Source organism: Varanus komodoensis, unplaced genomic scaffold, assembly GCF_004798865.1.
Source record: "Varanus komodoensis strain SLA01 unplaced genomic scaffold, ASM479886v1 scaffold5, whole genome shotgun sequence".
NCBI lineage: Eukaryota > Metazoa > Chordata > Lepidosauria > Squamata > Varanidae > Varanus > Varanus komodoensis.
Window position 1 is genome coordinate 42,316,188 of NW_025336087.1, and position 13,818 is coordinate 42,330,005.

Genomic DNA, 13,818 nt, shown 5'->3' on the forward strand with positions numbered 1-13,818 from the left:
AGCAAACCCCCTGTATTTGTTCACTGGCATCCTTTAGGCAATTAGGAAGTAGCAGTGATGAGAGTGTTGCATCAGGCAACAAGAGGACCACATCTGACTTCCCGCTGCAGGAAAGAACATTTAGCACAAAGCACAACTGATCTGAATTTTAAAAGTTCCAGTGTTTGGAGGACCTCACCCCAAGATATCAAGCTGGCCACTCTTTGGAACCTAGCAATATTTCAAAATTTGTTAAAATATAATTCTTAAATGTATCCAAAGTTTTAGTGGACCTACAGAAGGTGCAAATGGATCCAGGCAACTTTTTTTAGTCTAATAGAGCACAATTGACATAATTATTTTATTCTTAGAAGCTAGTTTTATTTTCCTACAGAGATCTGTACCATTGGGGCTTGGGGAAAATATTACAAAATAATTAAGAATTTATTTTTCAGTCATTTTGACTCTTGTGCTTTGTTATTAGACACAAGACAATTATGCACATTGCGTTTAGAACAGCCAGACTAGATTGCCAAATAGATATCTGCCATGTTTGAATTGCACAAAGCCCACAAGTACTACACCTCAAATACTCATCAATGCTTTTCTGAAGCTGTAAGGGAAATAAGCTGGTCTACATCAGCTGCTCCTGGCTGGATCAGCCTTCTCTGAGCACTATTTATTGCCCTGCATTTATTAATGACAAATCCTCACTAGCCTTGCAACCACATGTCTAAGCTCACAGGTCTTTCTACAGACATCTTTTGCTCATAGGAGAAAAGGGACTAGGAGAGAGGACTCTACATTACTGTTGCTGGCACTGAAATGTTGGAACACATGTTATCCTAAATTCTATTTAACAGAAGGTGATGGTGTAAACATACTTCAAAGGAAGTAAGTCTCCAAGTTCAGAGGGAGAAAAAAATGGGCCAAGCTCTGAAGCAAAAAGGTGTGTGAGTTTGAGGGAGCAGAAGTGCATAGACAAGAGCAGAACTGACAGTCAGCAGATCTGGACAATTTCTTAATTTTGCTGTGGAATAGAGAGCACTCATAGTGATATACATTGTCCCCACTCAATCCTGTCAGGTAGAGACAACATGAGTAATTTGCCCAAGGTTACTTGATGGCTTAATGAAAATATGAACTAGGGTCTCTCCACCTCTATTATGTGTTCATTTTATTATATATCTCCTTTTTCCTGCCAAGGAACTCAAGGCAGCTTATATAACCCTCGTACTCTTTTCAGAACAACAGCCCTGTGGAGTAGGTTAGGCTGTGAGTCTGACCGGATCAACATCCCCTAGTGAGTTCCATGGCTAAGCAGCGACTAGGCCCCGGAGCTCCCAGATCCCCCAATGGAACACTAATTGCTCCACCACACTGGCTCGCTCCATATTCTAACCACTAGACCGCGTTGTCATCGGTAATTCCAGGTTGACTGGCACGGAAAAGGAGCGCCTGACATAGGAGGAGGAGTACTAGGCGTCCAGAAAAATCGGGAAGAGACGCTGCTGCTGACACTCATTTAGGAGACCCCTTCTGAATCAGACCGAAGAAGATACACGTAAGTGCAGCGTCTGGATTTGCAACAGCGGTCGGTCAAAGGGTTCTGACGTCAAAAAGGCAATACTTTCACCCTGCTGTCTGCCCCTTCCCCATCCAGTGCTCAGCTACCTTCGAACCTGGAAGCTCCCTTACCTACCCAAGCCAATTAGAGCCCGTTTCCACCCCACGCCACCCCCACGCTTTTTGACACGAAGAGTGCAAAGGGTTAAGAGCGCGGCAAAGAAATGCCCCCTCTTAGATTGGACGTTAAGGGCTAGGGGGAGGGAACAATCGCCAAGTCGAGCGACTATTGGCCACTTGAGAAGTCGCTCGCGGACTCCGTAAATTGTCGGACGGACCTTCACGACAGAATTCGTCTGAGGTTTGAAAGGCCGGGCGGGATGCAGCGATGGTGAGTCTGGCTGGGAGGCTCCGCGGTGCATAGGAGTCAACGACGTGCCGTGTTAATCTGTGTTGGCACAAAGCGGCTAGAGAGAGGGGGTGGCAATGGGGACTAACTGCGCATATTTACTCGGAAGTAAATGGCAATGTGTGCGGTGTGGATTAATAACGTAATAAGTAAACATTACACTTTCCCATCTTGTTCCTAAATGTGCTTACTTGGAAGTAATAGCTTCATCCGGATCTCTTCCCTCCCGCCTGCTGCCGAGTTACTGTGATAAGAGTGCAATGCCAGCCCGTACACATTCGGGGGCACTGATAAGCAATAGGCCTACTTGTCCCGCGTCTGCAAAGCGTGGCGGCCTTGCGTTATTCCCGCACTGCGGCGTGGGACGGTTTATAGTAGGAAGTGAGGAAGCCTGGGGACGGGAGAAGAGAACCGGTGTCAAAAGGGCTCGGCTGTAAAGGCGCGACTCAAAGAGGCACTGAGAACGGCGATGGGATAGTGCAAGGCAAATGTCTGGGTGCAGCTGGGTGTTTGGAAGAAGGCTGCTAAGCTAAGGGTGCAGGAAGAAGGGCGAAAGGCGCCCAAGCCGAGTTGCCCAACTACCGGCTCTGCGACAAGCATCCTCCTCGTCTCCGCTGGAGCGTAATTTCCCGCGCGCTCGCTCGTAAGTGCTCACCGAGCAGCTTTGCAGCGCTTGCGCAGGCGCACTCGAAGAGCTGGGAGAGCGAGGCGAGGTCATCTAGCGCGCTCGCTTTGCAGCGCCAAGTGGAGCCGCCGCCCTCGGCAGGCGACATGAGGGACCGAGCTTGCTGCATTGGGGGCTCATGCCTTTCTCCCGGTCTGTGTTTGCCTGCGAGGAGAGGATTGCTTTTATTTATTTACTGAAGCTTAAAAAGGGAAGCAAACTTGTAGGCTGTTTGGAGCCGCTTGGAGTGTTCTACTTAAAGTGTTAATGGCATAAGCCCCACTTATTCCGTATTTTTAAATGTAAGAAAACTCTGGCTTTTCTTGAGAGAAAAGGGTTGGTTGGTTGGTTAACTGGTTGCGATTGGTAAGGTAAAAAACTGGATTTCTTACGGTCTGATGTTAAGGGCGAGATTTAGAAATTCACTCACGCACATTAATAGCTTGCCGGCTGGAGTCGGCAGAGGAGAAATGGAGGTTCGGGGCTGACCGCCTCAGGTTTGTTTTTAATAGATACTAAAGGCTGTACTGAGTGAGTGGCTCTAGCCACAACTTGAATTTATCGCACATAAGATCACCCCAGGGGATTGTGGGAAATTCGGAGACCCCCCCCCCCCAGGCAGCTGATTCTGCTACTGCTGGCTACATAAGTAAGCCTTCCAAGCCTTATTGATAGGGAGGGGGAGTGTCAGCACTTCTCAGATCTGGAACTGGCTCTTATTGCCACTTTCTCTTAGTTGCCCTTGTGCTGGGGTGCATGGGAGGTGGAGTGCTCTTTTCTGTCTCTGCTATCATCATTCATCTGCTGGTTGTGGAGGGCTTCCAGGCTGATCTTTAAAAAAAAAAAAAAAGCTGCAGGATCAGATGTGCTTGGGCTTATATTTAAATCTCTATAAGTGTTAAGTGGGTATTATTTCCAATTATTCTCTCTCCCCATGGTTAATGGATGGGGGAGAGAGACTGTAGTTTTGACCTGTGTTTGGAGGAGCTTGTGCTGAAATAATGTAAAAATAGATATATTTACCTGTGGTCATAGATTGGTGGGATGATGAATAAGATGAAACTTTAATTACAAAATAATGGAAAATTGATCCCGTTTTACTTGCGTTAGAAGCATTCAAGAAAATATGTGCAGTTTTCACAGTTGAATACATTGGGCATGCCTTGTCTGAGTGAAATCATGGTTACTGGCATCTACAGGCACAGTCCTTGCCATAATGTACCCCATAGCCCATTGGTCTGTCTACTCCAGGGGCCCTCAAACTTTGTCAATAGGGGGCCAGTTGAAAGGTGGCGGTTGTGGGTGCGGGCCTGGCTGCCCCCTGGCTTCCATAATTAAAAATAGATTTTAAAAGTTACATTTTTGTTACCTTCAGTCCTTTCTTCGTCTTCGTCTCTCTCTTCTGCCCACCTCTCTTCTGTTTCCTGCTCCATATTCCCACTCTGTATATGCATGCAATGTGGGGGGGGGGGGGGCCGGGGCACGTGCAGTTGAGCTGTTGTAATTTGGCCATGCACTGGATCTTTTTCTGCTCAGTTTTAAAGAATGCCTGCCCTGGCTCAGAGCCTCATATCATTTTCTCTGAGTGAGTCCAAAACCTCTGAGGTGGGCCAGATAAATGGGCATGGCAGGCCAGATCCAGCCCACGGGCCGTAGTTTGAGGACCCATGGTCTACTTCATCTTCCTGTAAAGGACTGGAAACTGTGTAACTTTTCCTTGGATGACTTTTCTCTGGCACTCAACTACATTGATTGCAAAGTTGTGTGTTAGTTTGTCACTTAATGATGAATGATTGTACAGCAGGTTTCAAACGCCTAAAAATGTCTTTTAAAACCAAAAATTTCCCTGAGGTACATACCCTTAGGGTTCACCTAGTATGCATGCCAAGCTTTAGATGTCATGGTTCTACAGTTTTGGCGCTATGGCACAAGCAGACATTCTTTTTTATTATAGAAACTACTCCATAAATGCATATTGGCCAGCTTCATGGACCAAAAAACCAAAAACAATTCCCCCCACCCAATATTCCTGCCCTCCAAGGAGTTTGTGGTTTAAATCCTTATAGTATCTGCCTGCTTGTTCCTCTTTGCAGACGTAGGGATTGCACCTGCTTCTTCTAAAATTCAGCATTTCAAACTAGAAAACTCAGACCCTGAATGTGAGCAAGAGGAAGAGGGGGACTGGAATGTATTACTGAAATGTCAAGGTTAACGAACCATGAGATTAGGCAAGCATTTGGTGAGAATCAGACTGCCTCTGCTTCAGGGGGAGACACTGTAGAACAAGGATGATCAGAGGGGCAGCGGCGTGAGTTCATCAGCCCTGTTGTCAGCCCCTTACCATTAAGTAAAGTGTAATATTCCCGCTGTCCTCCCTGAAGGTGGAGCCAGCCCTTTTGGAGCAGAAAGGAAGAAGGGGGTGAAGTTTGAAATCGGCTTATAGGGACAAGAGCTGACTCCACAAATTAGAGGGATCATTACCTTGATACATGCTACTTATATTACTCTGTATTGCTATCCTGACTCAGTAAAGGACTGGATTTAGAAGCCTTTTGACTTAGTCTGCTAGAAAGAGAGCAACATGAGCATCTTTGAATCATCTTAGAAGGATTCTAAGTTGAGAACAATATAGTTCTTATTAATGTGTATCAGTTTATAGTTGGAATTGTTCATGTTGTCAGTTGCTACTTGATGTCTGCATATTGTGGTATCCAAGGCAGCATGCTTCTGAGGAGCAGTAACTGGAAACAAAATCAGGTGCATGTTATTACACTCATGCCTTGGACAACTGGTTGTCCTCTGTGGGAACAGAATGCTGGAATAGACAAACCTTTGCTCTGATTGAGAATATCTCTTCTTATACTTTTATTATACTTGCTAGAAATGAACTTGATAGTCTGGTTCTTGAGCAGTTTGCCCATACTCAAGCTGACTTTCTGAACATTTGAGAGTTCTGCGAGCATGCAGAAAAGGTATAAGAGCCAGTGTGGTATAGTGGTTAAGAGCCTGGGACTGGTACTCAGGCATTCTGGGTTCTAGTTGCCACATGGAGCTCACTGGGTGACTTTGGACCAGTTACAGTCTCTCAGCCCAGCCTGCCTCACAGACTTCTTATGATAAGGATAAGATTGAGAAGAGGAGGAGAATTTTATAAGCCACCTTGCATTCCTAGGAAGGGAAAAAGTGGGATATAAATAAAATGAAATAAATAAAAATACTATTGCAATTCTTTCAAAATTCTTGCAAATTTTGAAAGAATACCACACATCCCAGAAGGGATGATCTATATTATGTTGAAAGGAAAAAGAAAATATTGGGTGGAGGTGGAATTGTTTGAACTCATGAGAACATACCATATTTCTTTATGTAATAGTTTATATCCCATGTTTCTTCCATCATGGAATTCAGAGCTGCATGCATGTGATTTCCCAAGCAGTTTCACATTTATGCTTTAATCATATCCACACTTCTTTTGCTTAAGCCAGGTGGTGGCAGCAGTCTGTTCTGTGTGTGGTGGGGAACTAAAACTAGCCAGGTGCATCTTGTGAAGTTTAAAAACATATCTTCATGGGAAGTATGGGAGATCTCAGAAGAAAAGTAAAGCAGGAAGTTCCTAATTTCAAAAGGACTCTTCCTCGTCCCTATAAAGTGTGCCATTAAGTACCATGAGGAAAGTTTTCTAACAATGCAAAGCAAGAATACAGGCCAAAGAGTGCTGCAAAACTCCTTTTAGAGGATGGAAGATAAATTGTGCTATGTTAATGCAGGTTTTGTTGTTTACAAAGGTAAGATGTCTTGAATACTGCACAGAGCCTTTAGGAAGAAGACACATTTTACCTTCTTTCAGAATTCCTATCATTGAAGGACCAGGGTCAGGATAGATAGGTTTGGACCTTCCTACAACTGGAGCCAGTGTGATGGTGTTAAATTGGTGGACTTCATTTTGGGCAGTCTGGGTTCGAATTGTCACTTGTGGAGCTAGCTTAGTTGATCTCTCTCTTTCGCTTGTTCACTCACTTGCTCAGCCTTTCCTACCTTAATGAGTTGTAGTGAGGCTCAGAGGGGGAGAACCATGTATGCTACTCTAAGTTCCTTACAGAAAAGCTGGAATGTATGAGGGAATGAATGAAGAAGCTGTTCTCTACACACAGCACTTTGATTGCACTTCATGAAAGAGAAAAACAGCCATTCAGTTACGTGAGAAAAAGTGAAGCATTGCACTCAATAATATGTACATGTGGTGTTGATGTCTGTGTTGTGCTCTTAAGAGCCTGACAGCAATATTTAGTTGGTGGTACTTTTACTTGCATAGAGATAAATGCCAAAAAAACCTTCAGTAGAGTTTGTGAAAGTTAGGCTGCTACTGATGCAGTAAAAATGATAGATTTCAGTGAGTTGAGAAAATGACTGATCTATATCAAGAATTATTTAAAGATGAATTTTACTTACCTACATGTGTAAAGTCAGGGGTCTTGAAAAACAAAATGAGTACGTTTCGTGGTTTGATTCATGAACGGTATATAAGATGTGGGGGTCTTTCCGAGCTTGCATTTTCCTTTCTTCTACTACTATTATACAGACTATTGATTGATCTGCCACTGCCATCTTTTGGATGGAAACAGATTTGCTAAATATTTGTAATTTTTGCCCTCTTGTGGACTGGCATTTATTTAAAAAACAAACCCAAAGCGCTGTATGTGGTCTTTATATTACTGCTCTATGTATTAAATTAGTTTAGACAATTGTTTTCCTGTAATCAGTTATTTTTCCTAAGTTCACACATCTAAAATATTTTATAACATGGATTTGTTTTATTACATATTGATATATACATAATTGTCTCTTTAATCTTATACCTGATCTTTTATTAAATTATGTCGCCAGAGTATACAGTGTTTTCTACATGAGTCAATTAGGGGAAAAAAGAAGTAGTAGTTTTACTTTAATTATCAATTCTCAAATCATTTAGGACACAATCCAGCAAAATTAATTTGTCCAGTTGATTTCAGTAGGGGAAGTTAAACATGTCTGTCTACATTTGACATTAAGATTATTTCAAAACCTGTATATTTGGCTGTTTTATTTGGTCTGGTTATGTTCACAGGACAGTTGTAAGAATTTCAGACTTAATTGTTCTAAAAATATTTGTGCTTGCAGTGGGGGGTGGGGGAGAGGGATGGACTGGAGAACAAACATGCAGCACAAAACTGGGTTTAAAATAGGTCAATATCTGTTAGCTACAGTTTTCATGAATTTAGCTACATGAGGAGTGGGAGAGAATCCTAGATTTCTACCTGCCAGAAGAGCACTATCCCATCTGCTGGGGAACATGATGGAGCACAATGACATAACAGCAGTGAATATAGGTCACCTGTAGCATACCGGGGGGGGGGGTGTCACATCCAGTGTGACTGAGAGCAAGTGTGGAGTGTGGTGTAGTGGTTAAGACAGCAGGACTGGGAATCAGGCGATAGTCCCTGCTTGGCCACAGAGCCAGCTGGGTGACTTTGGGCCAGTCACAGACTCTCAGCCCAACCTATCTAGTGTTGTGGGATAAGATTGAGAGCAGCAGGAGGAGAATTTTACAAGCTACTTGATGAGTTCTTTAAAAAGAAGAAAGGTGGGATATATATCCAATTTTTAAAAATGGTATAATCAACTCCCAGGGTGAACCAGTCTGCTAATCCCAAGTCGTTTTAAAGGCCCTTCCAGTGGCATGTGGGAATTCAACACTGCCTGCTCCTGGTTTATAGTATCTGTTATAAGGAAGGCAACTGAGCTAGCCTACCTCCAGCTTCATTCCCATATGGAAGCTGTACCAACTCTATTGGCCAAGCATAAATATCCTTTAATTTGAAAGGTAAACACTATCAGTGTAGTGTTCTCAGCTTCACCACTAGGACACATGGTGTTAACGTTTTGTTGCACACCATTCACCTTGGAAGCAATGCCTTCCCCCCATCACTCGAGCCTACATAGAAGATGACGCCAGATTATGTGAATGCCAGAAAGCATTCTGTAGGTATCAGTTCAAATCATCCATATTGCCAAAGAGAGTTTATGGCTCTTTTCAGTGAGGATGTTCTCCCCAAACTGAATCACCAGGATATCTGGAGGGTCTTGCATAATTTCTGCTCTTTGCAGCACAGGATGCAGAAATGTCTGCCACATGTTCCTCTGTGTAAGTTAAAATAATGTCTAGCTTGTTGCTGAAGTTGGGTGCCTTGTCCAGATTTAAACACATGCTGTCTAGCCCAGTGCAGAGCCCAGAGATCCACAGATGCATTAACAGAATGAGCTGCTATCAACCAAAACAAAGGATTTGCCTTTCCATGGCCAGAAGGCTATTCTCAGTATCCCCAAACTACTGATGGTATAGTGGCCACACTCCAGAAGATAGGAGAAATCTGAAACTGAATGTTACTAGCACCCCCCTCTGGTTAGTTTTTAACCTAATGTGTAGAGGATGGAATGCACATCTCCAGAGGGTAATGCCTGTCTTGAATTATCCTTTGCAGAAGACAACTGTGATGCCAGAAAAGGCAATAAGGTAGGTTTACATGGTGTGGGGCAGTTGCTAAAACTGAACATGAAACTCACAGCTCCCAAATTATCTGGCCAACAGTTTATACCTTACCAGCCATAAGTGCTGATCTGTCTTATTGGACTAAATATGATTACAACCTCTCATGACCTTATGTCCACAAGCAATGCACAGGTCAAGAAAACCTGGAGAGTGAGACCTTGTTCCCTAGTGAAGTAGAAATTGCTTAGTGATTGGCCATTTCCCCATTATACCTTGTGATGAAAAGCCCAGGGAGTGAAACCTTGTTGTAGAGGACTGTAGAATAGCCTGTTGTACTCCATGCATCAAGGTTTATTCCCAAGAGTCCACAAATCTTCTGGGGAGAGATCTGGAATACAGTTCAGATGTGGAAGGGTAGAATCTTTCTAAAAGCAAGATTGGACATTCATTTTGCCATTGTTCATACTAATGAAAAAACAGTATTAGCAGGCAGGAAAGCAGAGTGCACAAGATCCCACACTTTCCTCCAGTTCAGAGGATTGGCTGCCGGTGACCATACTTAACATGACTTGATGGTTGTATCAGAAGCACATCTTGTTTTGGAACTCACTCTGTTAAATGTGTATGGGTTTTGTTTGTGGTAATGTCTCAGGCAGTCCTAGCACTGGCTCCAGTATCTCCACCATGAAAAGACTCCCACATACAGATTTCCTGGCTGAACCTGCAACTTTGCCTCAATTTCAGTTTCTGCAGTCTGAAGAGATGGGCAAAATGCTTGCATCTGCGCAATACACAGCATGCTGTCTTAAACTTTGTCTATTATGGCCTTTTCAAGCTAGCTGTGAGGGATTCACAGTTTAGAAGAGAGATGACTGCATGATGGTATGGTGCGCACTGCTTTGAAGGATGCAGTGCGGCAACCACTCCTTTGATGCAGGAATCTATTGCCTAGTCATAGATCCTCCTTTTCCGGGTAAGATGCTTGAGAGAATGATGGCATCTCAGCTGCTGGTTGAAGCATTATCTTTGTTGAAACATCATCTTGAACCATGCCAGTCTGAATTCAGGCCCAGTTTTGGATAGAATCATCCTTGTTTGCCCTGATGTTCTTTGGAAGAGGAGAAATATGACCCTGTTCATTCTTCTCAATCTCTCAGTCTTTTCTTACTGTTGACAATGGTATCCTCCTGGACGAGAGCATCATCTTGTGGTGGTTCAGCTCTTGCTTGCCAAGTTGAATCCAGAAAATAACATGGTGCCTTATGGCAGTTGAACTGCAGGGTGCCATAAGGCAGTGTTCTGACTTTGGTGCCATTTAATATTTACAAGAAAATGTTGGGTATGTTCACTGAGAGATTTGATGCAAGGTGTTGGTAGCACCCCGATGACACTCAGCTCTCTTTCTCTGTGACATCTACGTCTGAAGAGGCTGTGGACATTCTAAACAGGTGTGTGGATGCAGTTATGGGCTGGATCAAAGCTATCAAACTGAAGCTGAATCCCAACAAGAGAAGACATCTATGGGTGGATTGTTTCCAGGTGTGGGAATTGGGTTGTCCTCCTGTTTTGGGTGGGATTGTACTTCCTCTTAAGGAAGCAAGTATGTAGTATGGGAGTACTTCTGGAGCCACCTTTGTCAGCAGAGTCCTGGGTAACCTTAGTGATCCAGAGTGCCCGTTACTAGCTTCAGCTGGTGTATCACCAACACCCATTTGTGGATACAGATAGTCTAACTACTGGCAACCTTACAGTGAAACTAATGTAATGTGCTTTATGTTTTAGGTGGGCTGCCCTTCTGCACAGTTGAGAAGTTGCAGCTAGTTCAGCTACTAGGATGCTCAGTGGAGCACCAAGATACAGTGGTACCTCGGCTCACAAACGCCTCAGTTCATGACCAAATCAGGTCACGAGCAGAAATTTCAGAAAAAAATTGCCTCAGTTTGTGAACTCCGCATTGGGTGACGACCACAATCATGGCCATGTTACCGCACAAACACGATTGTGATCGCGCCTGCCTTCGCCCCTGGGCATGATTGCGCCTGTCTTCCCTGCACGAGCACAATCGCCATTGTGCCCGTCTTCCCTGCAAGCACAATCGCACCCCTCTTCCCTGCACGAGCGCAATCACCATCACACCCGTCTTCTCCCCTGAGCATGATCATGATCATGCCTGTCTTCCCTGCATGAGCATGATTGCCATCGCAGCCATCTCCCCCCATCAAAGCACGATTGCTATCACATGATTATCGTTTGGACTCCCTCCAAACAGTAACCTCCCCCCCACCTAGGTTAGTGTTCTCTACTGTATTGTGTTACTTCGTTGTTCTTTGCTACTTTGTTTCAGATGTTTGTGATTTAAAAAATATTTACGGTATGGATTAACCTTATTTACATTGAACCTTATGGGGAAATTTGAGTTAGCTCACGACCAATTCGGGTCCTGGAACAGATTAAGTTCGTGAGCCAAGGTATCACTGTATGCACATTACACCGCTTCAAAATAACTGGAGTGACTGTTATCTATTAAGCCATGATCAAGGTTTTGTACTGATGTACAAAGCCCTAAATAACTCAGGACCAGAATACCTAGCTTGACCATCTTCCTCTATATGTATAAAGCCCATCAATCTCAGAGCATGCAAGGAAGCCTTACTGGTTGTTTTCTAGCCTATAGAGAAATAAAGTTCCCAGCAGTTCCCTTAGAAAATAAGTTATAAAGGTACTTACTACAAGAACCACAGAACTTTTTTCCTGAAATTTGGCAGGCATATTCCCTTTCTAAAGGGCACATTTTACCCACTTCTAACAAAGCAAAAACAAAAAGATTATAATCATGTTTTTCTATGGTAGTAAGTAGGAGGAATGAAGCCTCGTGTTTTCAAGTCTTGGCTTGGATTTGCTTAGGAATTGAAGCAGAAGTCCTGCAAATTCATTCAAACAGAACTGAGCCATTTTCCAAATCAGGGGCTGAGTTAAAATTTGTGGTTGGCACATAACTCTAGCAGGTAATGATGTATAATCTTAGCTATGGCAGTGGCTGGGTGAAGTGGGAGGAAGTCATCTTTGATTGCTTATGAGCACCTGTTCTGCTGACACAGCCACCCAGAAACTTTATATTGTGACTGGTGTTAATACAAGAGTGCATGAACAGATTAGCACTGACCTGCACTGGAACTGATACCATGCCTGTTTCAGGATTAATGAAAGCTTCTTTTTGGATTTTTTCTGCAGTTGCTCTGCCCATCCTGCTATCACTGTTTAATCCACCTCTTCTGTAGCCAGCAACACATGTTTATATCTCTTTCTTATTAACATGATGAGTGCTTTCAGTGAATGGTCTGCAAACTAAATACTTGGGGGTTCAGTGCATGCTCTTTAGGGCTTTTACACTGCCCTAAAGTTCAGAAAACTTCTTGAAGGGTAGTATATTACTTGCCTTTACCAGTCTTTCCCCATCATGTGTCACTGAACGTTTGTACAGCATTTTGCAGTGCACTTGTAGTTAGCATGTGATTAATACATAAGCCCAGTAGATGTTCCAGCAGTGTGCATAAACTGAAAGTGTGCCCTCAAACATAATTGGAAATAAATCTGTGTGTAAAGGGATAATTGTGTATTTCTCTTGGAATTATTTCTCTTGATTTCTGTTCTGTCATAAGTTAATAGAAGATACTGCTTTTGGGGACAAGTTAATCTGAATGGTGACTACCATCAGCACAATAGTTCTTAGAGTAGTATTGGAAGTTCACTCTGGTCCTAACACAAAGCCTCCCTCTTTTCTGTCTTTGATTCAGGTTCTTAAAATCCTGCTTTATAAACTGCTGTATCCATCAAGTAGGAAAATCAGGACATAGGTGGTTATATAACACGTGAATACCTTTTTGTAGTAACTAGTGATTTGATAAGGTTGTATTGTTTCATTAATTCTTGGAATTGGGCAGATCAAGTAATATATAATATTCAGTTTTCATTAACAGCATCTGGAGGCTCATTTGATGGCTGATGTGCAGTGATTGTAGTAGTTTACAGTTATCACAAAAAGAAAACATGTTCAAAGATTTGGAAGATATTAATACCAGTACATCCCAGTTCAGTTTTCTGACTGAATATATAACATGACTATTGCTTAAACTCAGTTTTTCAAAACCCAGATGTGGCAATCATTTACTGACCTTAAAGAGATGTTGAGAAAGTTTAAACAACTTGACTATGCAGTATCGTTGCACAGGGATTACTATGTGAATGCCATTGAGACTTTGGGAATATGTGATTGCGTGCAGGTGAGCTGTACATATTCTGTTACAAAGTACCCACTGCTATGTTCATACTGTTTTTCTTTTGAGTTCATGTAGTAAAGAAAGTAAACACAGTCTTGTCTTCAGACTGATATGCTGCAGGTGCATAGTTATCTTAGCACTTCTGGCTTCGGGATATTTTATTTTCTGGCTATTTACAGACCTTACGCTGTAGACTTTACATAGCATATAGTTACATTTTAGTGAGTTTTTAGTGTTAGGTTCTGGCAGTGTTGATCTTGGCAGATGCTGAGAGGCCTCAGCTACCTTAGGTACTAAGTATGGCTCCCGCATCTAGAGGAAAATCTTCATATATTATGACTAGGTCTTGGCATTTTTTTTCAGTCACACAGTACTTGCCATCTGTCAAATCAAGGGG

The 13,818-nt window shown here is 43.0% G+C and overlaps 1 protein-coding gene across 4 annotated transcripts in view; it reads left to right on the forward strand.

Moving 5' to 3' along the window:
- The first annotated feature begins 1,877 nt into the window (after positions 1-1,877).
- Positions 1,878-13,818, forward strand: part of FANCC (FA complementation group C) — a 79,839-nt gene continuing 67,898 nt past the window's right edge. For 2 of the 4 annotated variants that reach the window (XM_044446365.1, XM_044446368.1), the window contains exon 1: positions 2,579-2,597. The gene's annotated coding sequence lies outside the window, so the exon portion shown is untranslated. Of the gene's footprint in view, positions 1,937-2,578; positions 2,598-2,901; positions 2,921-13,818 lie in introns of those variants that run through there. The other 2 variants (XM_044446366.1, XM_044446367.1) reach the window with 2 other exon arrangements.